Here is a 7,118-nt window from a genome sequence, read left to right as displayed (position 1 = left end):
ATCTGAATATTTATTCCATGTTCAGAAACTAACACATGGAAAATATGAATGTTTCCTTTAAAGAGAACTTTTCCCCCTTTTGGAAACAAATTTTCAAAGAAGGTTCAAGATTCTGTGCTCTGGGAAGAAAGAAACCACATTTCCAGGTGCTGCATAAAATCACTGCATTATCAGAAGCAAAGAAAAGTATTCATGTTAAAAAAAAAGAAGAATAAAAATTAAGACAGCTTAATTCTTTTTACAGCTCCCGGCATTAGCTCTAGCAAATGGGGAACACTGTGTTCTGAGACTCACTCAAGGCTGTAGCCACATGGGTGCTATTTCATCCCTGAAGAGCCTGCAGGATTAAAGCGGAGTTTCAGGCTCTTTACCTTTGATCCTTCTAGAACTCTCTAGAACATGAATTCCAAATGTTGAACCTGAGCCAGCCCTGCTAAAGCCATAGTGAATTAAATGCCTAAATACATTGACCTCTGAGACAAAGAAGGGCAATTTCACAGTAACCACAGCCCATCCTCAAGTCCTCTTCTCTTTGAACTCTCCATTCTCCAGGATAATGTAGAGTAGATGTGAGCTCCCTTAAGCAGAGAAGGTCTCTCCAAAGGCCTATAAAGGCATTCAGTACAGAATCCCCTCTTCCAACTGGAGATTGAGCCCAGGGCTTTGTGCTTGGTAGGTTGGTACTCTACTACTGAAACCATGCTTTCAGTCCTTTTGCTTTTATTTCTCAGACAGGATACCATTAATTTTGCCTCAGCTGGCCTCAAACTTTGCAGTCTTCCTGCCTCTATCTTCCAAATAGCTGGGAAATAGGTAGTTTTCCTGGGGTTTGTTGTCTAAAGTTTAACAAGTATATTTTAGGTATCAACACCCCTGTCTTGATAAGCCTTTCTGAATGGGATGCTTGGGAAGCATCAGCAGGGAAAGGCTAAAAAAGATTTTTTCTAGAATCAATACGCCTAATTAGGATAAATCTCTGGATAGCCCAATGAGGAGGCTTTCCAAGAGGTACCATTAGCTCCCAGAAGTGTCATTCGGTCTTCCTGCATCTGCTTCCTCCTTACAAACCACAAATATCCAGGCTATGGCTGGTGTATGTGTGCATGTGTGTGCATTCATGTATGTCTATGTGTTTAGCTTGCACAGTGCAAGCCAGGCAAAAGTTCTACCACTGAGCTACAGCTCCAGTCCTAGTGATAATTCGGTATCGTGAATGACCCCCTTTCCTTAAGGAGTCTCCAGCTCCTTTCCTTGTCAGTGAAAACAAGAATAAATAAATATACAATTCTTCCCATCTCTGGGTACTCCATGGTCTGTGGACTCCAGTGATCTAGAGCCGAGATGACATTTCTGTTTCTTTTCCCAACATCACAGAAAGCACCCCTTTCACATTCAAAGAAATGAAAGCCAAACCAGTTGGTTTTTGCTCAGAGCTGATTCTTAGACCAGGACAGAGACTAAAGCTTTGTTTTCAACATCAAATATTAGGTTGTTGCTCTGCTAAATCACGGATGGTGCACACAGCATGCATTATAAATTATGTACTAATTATATGGTTGACTTCATTATCCCTTTTCTGAAAACATGCAGCGTGTCCCAAACAATTAGCACTTAATTATGTTCCCATATTGTTTCCTAATTGTTCCATGTGTTGGCTTTTACTCTCTGAACAATCTACATGCTTCTGGAAGGCAGAGATGGAGACTTAAGTGTCTTTGAAATCCCAGTGGGGCAATCCTTATTTATCCTAATTAGCACTGTCCCTGTCATGGCACAGAAGGTATGTTAAGGAAGAAATGATAGGATACTGATCAACTCATTCCAATTCCTTGGGAAAACACTAGGCCAAGCATGAGTAAGTTTTAAAATGAATGTCCTTTAGTAAGTCTATTTATCATCCATTGCAGGGGCTTGTCTATGTGACTACAACACTTCAGCTCCTAGCTCAGTTGGCCAATGACAGATAAAGGACTCTTTAATTATGAGTTAGCAAAGGAATTTCTTGTACTTCTAAGAATGCCAAGTCTTGTGCTAAGAGATGAAGATACAGAAATGAACCTTCTCGTCTAGGGAAGAGGATGGATAACCAAAGTGAAAGCAGTTACTATAACATATAAAGATGTTTAAGCTGGGCACTGGTGGCTCATATCTGTAATCCTAGCTACTCAGGAGACTGAAATCTGAGGATTGTGGTTCAAAACCAGCCAGGGCAGGAAAGTCTGTGAGACTCTTATCTCCAATCAACCACTCAGAAAAAGCTGGAAGTGATGCTGTGACTCAAATGGTAGAGTGTCTTGAACAAAATAAGTTCAGGGATAGCATCCAGACCATGAGTTCAAGCCCCAGGATTAGCCAAAAAAAATACTTAAGTTTTGTAATGTTGAAACTTATACATGTTAGACAAGCTCTGTGTCACTGAGTTACATCCACCAGCCTGAAAAACATAATAGAATTCTCTTTCAAGTACTTCCAAAGAAGGAAGCAGCTAACTGTCTAGAAGACTCAGGAAAATAAACTTTCCAGTAGAACACACACACACACACACACACACACACACACACACACACACACACACACACACACACACACACACTTGATGGGTTTTGAAGAAAGACTAAGAATTTGCCAGGTAGAAGCCCAGTGTGGTTGTGCATATCTGTAATCCCAGCACTCAGAAGGTGGAAGTAGAATGGTCTCTATTTCAATGCCATTTGGAGCTAAGTAGTTGTGCACAATTAGAAATTTTATCTCTTTAGTGTGACAGGCTGATTCCAAGCATGGCAAAAAAAAAACCCTCATCTTAATAGGGACAAGGAATAAATAGGCACATCAATATTTTAATTTATGCTGAAAGCTTCTCTTCCATTTAGCCTCTAGTAGAGACAGTGGAAACGGCATATCTTCTCTCACTGACAAAAGTAGTCAGGAAAGCTCATGAAAAAGAAAACTCAGGGGTCAATGTGAGAAGATAAAGAATACTATGGAACTTTATAAAGCTATGCACCGAGTAGAATTAATAGTGTGAAGTCATCACATCCATCAGTCTGGCTACTACAAGGAGCTAAATCCAATCCTAGTTCAGGATCTTTACCCCTACCCTCTTCTTTTTCCCTTCTATGTTCCACTGTTGAACAGTTTTGTTGCTTACTGATACTTTCCTTTAGCTATTCTTGTTGCATTAAGCAGTTTACAATCATGAATCTGTTCTTCTAGCTTGTGGCAAATCTTTAAGTTTAATGACAGGGTAGAGAAAGAATAGATTTTGTAACCACACAGATCTGGATCCACCACTTACAACTGTATGTTTCTTAACTATTCTAAAATTTATGTTTTTGAGCTATGAAAACAGACATTCATATCTACTTCTCCAAGGCAATAATGCAGAGGAGTCCCCTGTCCCAGCTTAGCTGGCACATATATAGTGTTCTCTTACATTATATTTCTATTAAATCTTTGTAATAGCAAATGGCACAATGATGGTGACAGTGACAGCAGCAACAGTGGTTATGAAGATAAGATCCCTGCCACTAATTCTGTGCTACAAACCTGTTATTGATTGCTATTCTCTGTGGAACTAAAAAAATACCATTTCATGCTGGTTCCTCCCCCCCCCCCATCTTTCCATTGTGCTATACAAACCTTAGTTTTGTGTAAAAGCCAGAGATTTTCTGAGGCTCAGCTAAGCTCTTGGTGCTGGTGAAAATCCTCATCTCGCAGTCCATCTTGTAATTACAAAGCCTCTTATCGGTACAACTGGGTTCATTGGGAAGCACTCACTCCATTATCTCCCCCTCTGATTAAGGGGTTTTGAATGCTCTTTAGTGTGTAAGAGATGGTGAGATTAACCCCTAACTTCCCAGTCACTTGTTAGCCTTTCAATCATCTGTACATTAGGAGAATTCAGTTCTCTTCCTGCCCAGGCCTCCCATGGTCAAAATACACTTTCATCCACAACCCACTGACAGTTCTCTATATGTGTGCTCATTTCCTGTCCTAATATAATAATTCTTTCATTATTTTCCTTCATCTACATTCCATTCATTTTGTTGTTATTCATTTATTTTATTGCCCGGGTGATGTATAGAGGGGTTGCAGTTATATTCATGAGGTAGTGAGCGCTTTACTTCTTGAAAATTGTTATCCCTTCCCGTGTTTTTCTCCCACTTTCCCTGCCTCCCTAAATCCCATTCTTCTTTTACGGTTAAGTTCAGAGTCCACAAGACTTCCCAAGGCTAGCCAAACTCTCAAAAGTATATGATTAATAGTTGTTTTGCTTTTAAAAATACCCTTTTAAGGTAAATAGGTCATAGTCCCTTAGCCACTACAGATGATAATAAAACAACCTTGTATTACTTTTGTTGTTTCTCTCTTTTCTGCCTCTGGGACACAGTAAATATGTAAAACATACTGAAATACATTACTGTTATAATGACCCATAGGCCTATTGGCCATCACAAAATCTCCGTGGACACCAAAAGATTTCAAATCAGTGTGTGAAAAGATTGTTTGCTTAAGCCCTGGATTTTACACACATGCTTAATTTTGTTTGAAAATTCAGTTTTAAAAATCCAGCTTGAGAAGAGACCAGGAATTTGCTACAAAGCAAATCAATATATCATTATAATGTGGATAGTTTTATAACCATGTCATGAAGGAGGGAGATGTTTCTACAGTTTAGTCCGAGTGTAAATTTTTGCCTTTGGGCATTTTTCATGACCGTATATCTGAATAAATATCTTGCACAGATGAGAGGACATTCAAGCAGCCATTATCCTTAAGTCACAACTCACATTTATTTCATATTAAAGAAACTGTAACATTCTAAGTGCAAGTAAGTGATGTGGGTTATTTATATTTATTTACTTATTGGTGCTGGTACTGTGGTTTGATTAGGGCTTAGGCCCTGTCCCTGAGATTCTTTTGCTCAAGTCTAGCACTTTACCACTTGAACCACAATGCTACTTCTAGCTTTTTCTGAGTAGTTTATTGGAGATAAAAGTCTCATGGACTTTCCTGCCCTCAATCTCTTCCTCCTGAATAGCTAGGGTTACAGGCATGAGCGCTGGTGCCCAGCTTTCCTTTTTATTTGTTTTGTTTGTTGAGACAGTCTCATTACGTAAGATCAGGCTGGCTTCAACCCCCAGTTTGAGAATATATAATTTATAAAACTTGAAGTCTTAGGGGTCGGGAGTTTGGCCTAGTGGTAGAGTGCTTGCCTAGCATGCACGAAGACCCAGGTTCAATTCCTCGGTACCACATACATAGAAAAAAGCCAGAATTGGTGCTGAGGCTCAACTGGTAGAGCTCTAGCCTTGAGAAAGTCCAAGGACAGTGCTCAGGCCCTGAGCTCAAGCCTGGGACTGGCAAAAAACAAAAACAAAAAGAAACGAAGTCTTTTTATAAAGTCATCTAATGTAAAATGATCACTGTAGGTTTTCTCTTTATAGCTTCTACTTTAAAAGGAATGATTACTTATATGAAAGAAAAAAATTAAAGTCTTAAACAAATGTCTTGATACCTATGATTCTCACTGTAAAGAACTTCTTAAATTGAGAAGTAATAACTAAATAAAACTAAGGTAGAGGGAAGATAGTAGAATGAAAAGAAGCAACCATGACTTGTATGTCTTTTGTTATTTCTTTTCCAGTGTCTATCTGTAAGAGACAGAGATCCTGTGAGGAATTGCTGACAGTTAAGACTGGGCCAGGCTTCAAAGGAAATTTCAAAAACATCCATCTTTTCTTGTCAAATGCAAGAGCAGAATATTCTAAGACAATTCTCAATTCGGAGTGATATTTAGAAGAGGTCATGCGGGCTGTAGCCTGTTTGTTTGTTTTAGCTAAAAACACTACAAAAGTATGGTTCAAAAATTGAGTTTCAGGAAGTCAAGTGAGCAAAGCCAATTTCTATTGTAAGACTTTCTATCTTCTTTGTTCTATTTTTGTTTCATTGTGGATCTAAAAGTAAATTATTTACTGTAACATTTTGTTACCATAGCTAAGTAACATTTTTCTAACACTGAATGCTCTGTTGTTATTTGCTGCTAGGTGGGTCAGTGTTCATTTTCCAGGCTGTAATTTGGCCATGTTGGCCTCGAGACAGCCACCTCTCACATAAGTACAAACCAACCATCTCTCCTTCCTTCCCCAGCCCCCAGCTCCAGGAAGGACCTCTAACTTGTCTTCACTTTGGTCAGTTGGGCTATGCTGTCCCTGTCAGGAGACCTTCTCTGTTCCATTGTTCTTTTGCTTCTACTAGGAGTCACAGGAGCAAGCGAATATTTCTCTTGTGAACTCTTAGCCAAGTGCCATAGACAAGTCATTCTTTGGCTTCCTTGAACACAGTGGGCAGGACAGAGAGGCTCAAGATGGCAGGAGAAGTCCCTTGAGGCTCTATAGTTCAGGCTAAAATGTGATGCTTGTGGACTAAAAGGACGTAGCTTTGGGTTGAGCATCTTCAGCTAGAGTTCTTGTAGTCCTTTATCAGGATGTATCTAAGCGACTTTAAGGTTATCCAAGCCATTTTAGGATTGGCTTATTAGCTTGGGAGCATGTCAAACAGAATTTGTCCTTCTGTTTCATTCATTCCTTCAAGAATTTATTTTCCTACTTAAAAATTTGGCTCCTCTGGTCATTAGATATCAGGATTCTTTTAAAAAATTATTATTTTTGCGGGGAGTTTGGCCTAGTGGTAGTGTGTTGCCTAGCATGCACAAAGACCCGGGTTCGATTCCTTGGTACCACATACGTAGAAAAAAGCTGAAAATGGTTCTGAGGCTCAAGTAGTAGAGCTCTAGCCTTGAGAAAGTTCAAGGACAATGCTCAGGCCCAGGACTGGCAAAAAAATTATTATTTTTATTTGAAAATTCTTATACAGAGGGATTAAACTTGCAAAGAGTACATTTCCCTTTGTACAAAATATCACCCCTTCCCTGGCTCTCTCCCTCCCATCCTATCCACAATTGTATAGTTCATTTCCCACCTAGTACCCAGTAAGTTCCATTGCAGCATTTTTTTTTTGCCATTCCTAGGGCATGAACTCAGGGCCTGGGCACTGTCCTTGGGCTTTCTCAAGGCTAGGGATCTACCTCTTGAGTCACAGCACCACTTCCGGTTTTC

This window comes from Megascapheus bottae, chromosome 20 (assembly GCF_031878675.1).
Source record: "Megascapheus bottae isolate mThoBot1 chromosome 20, mThoBot2.hap1, whole genome shotgun sequence".
Classification (NCBI taxonomy): domain Eukaryota; kingdom Metazoa; phylum Chordata; class Mammalia; order Rodentia; family Geomyidae; genus Megascapheus; species Megascapheus bottae.
Note: the sequence above shows the minus strand (reverse complement) of the source record.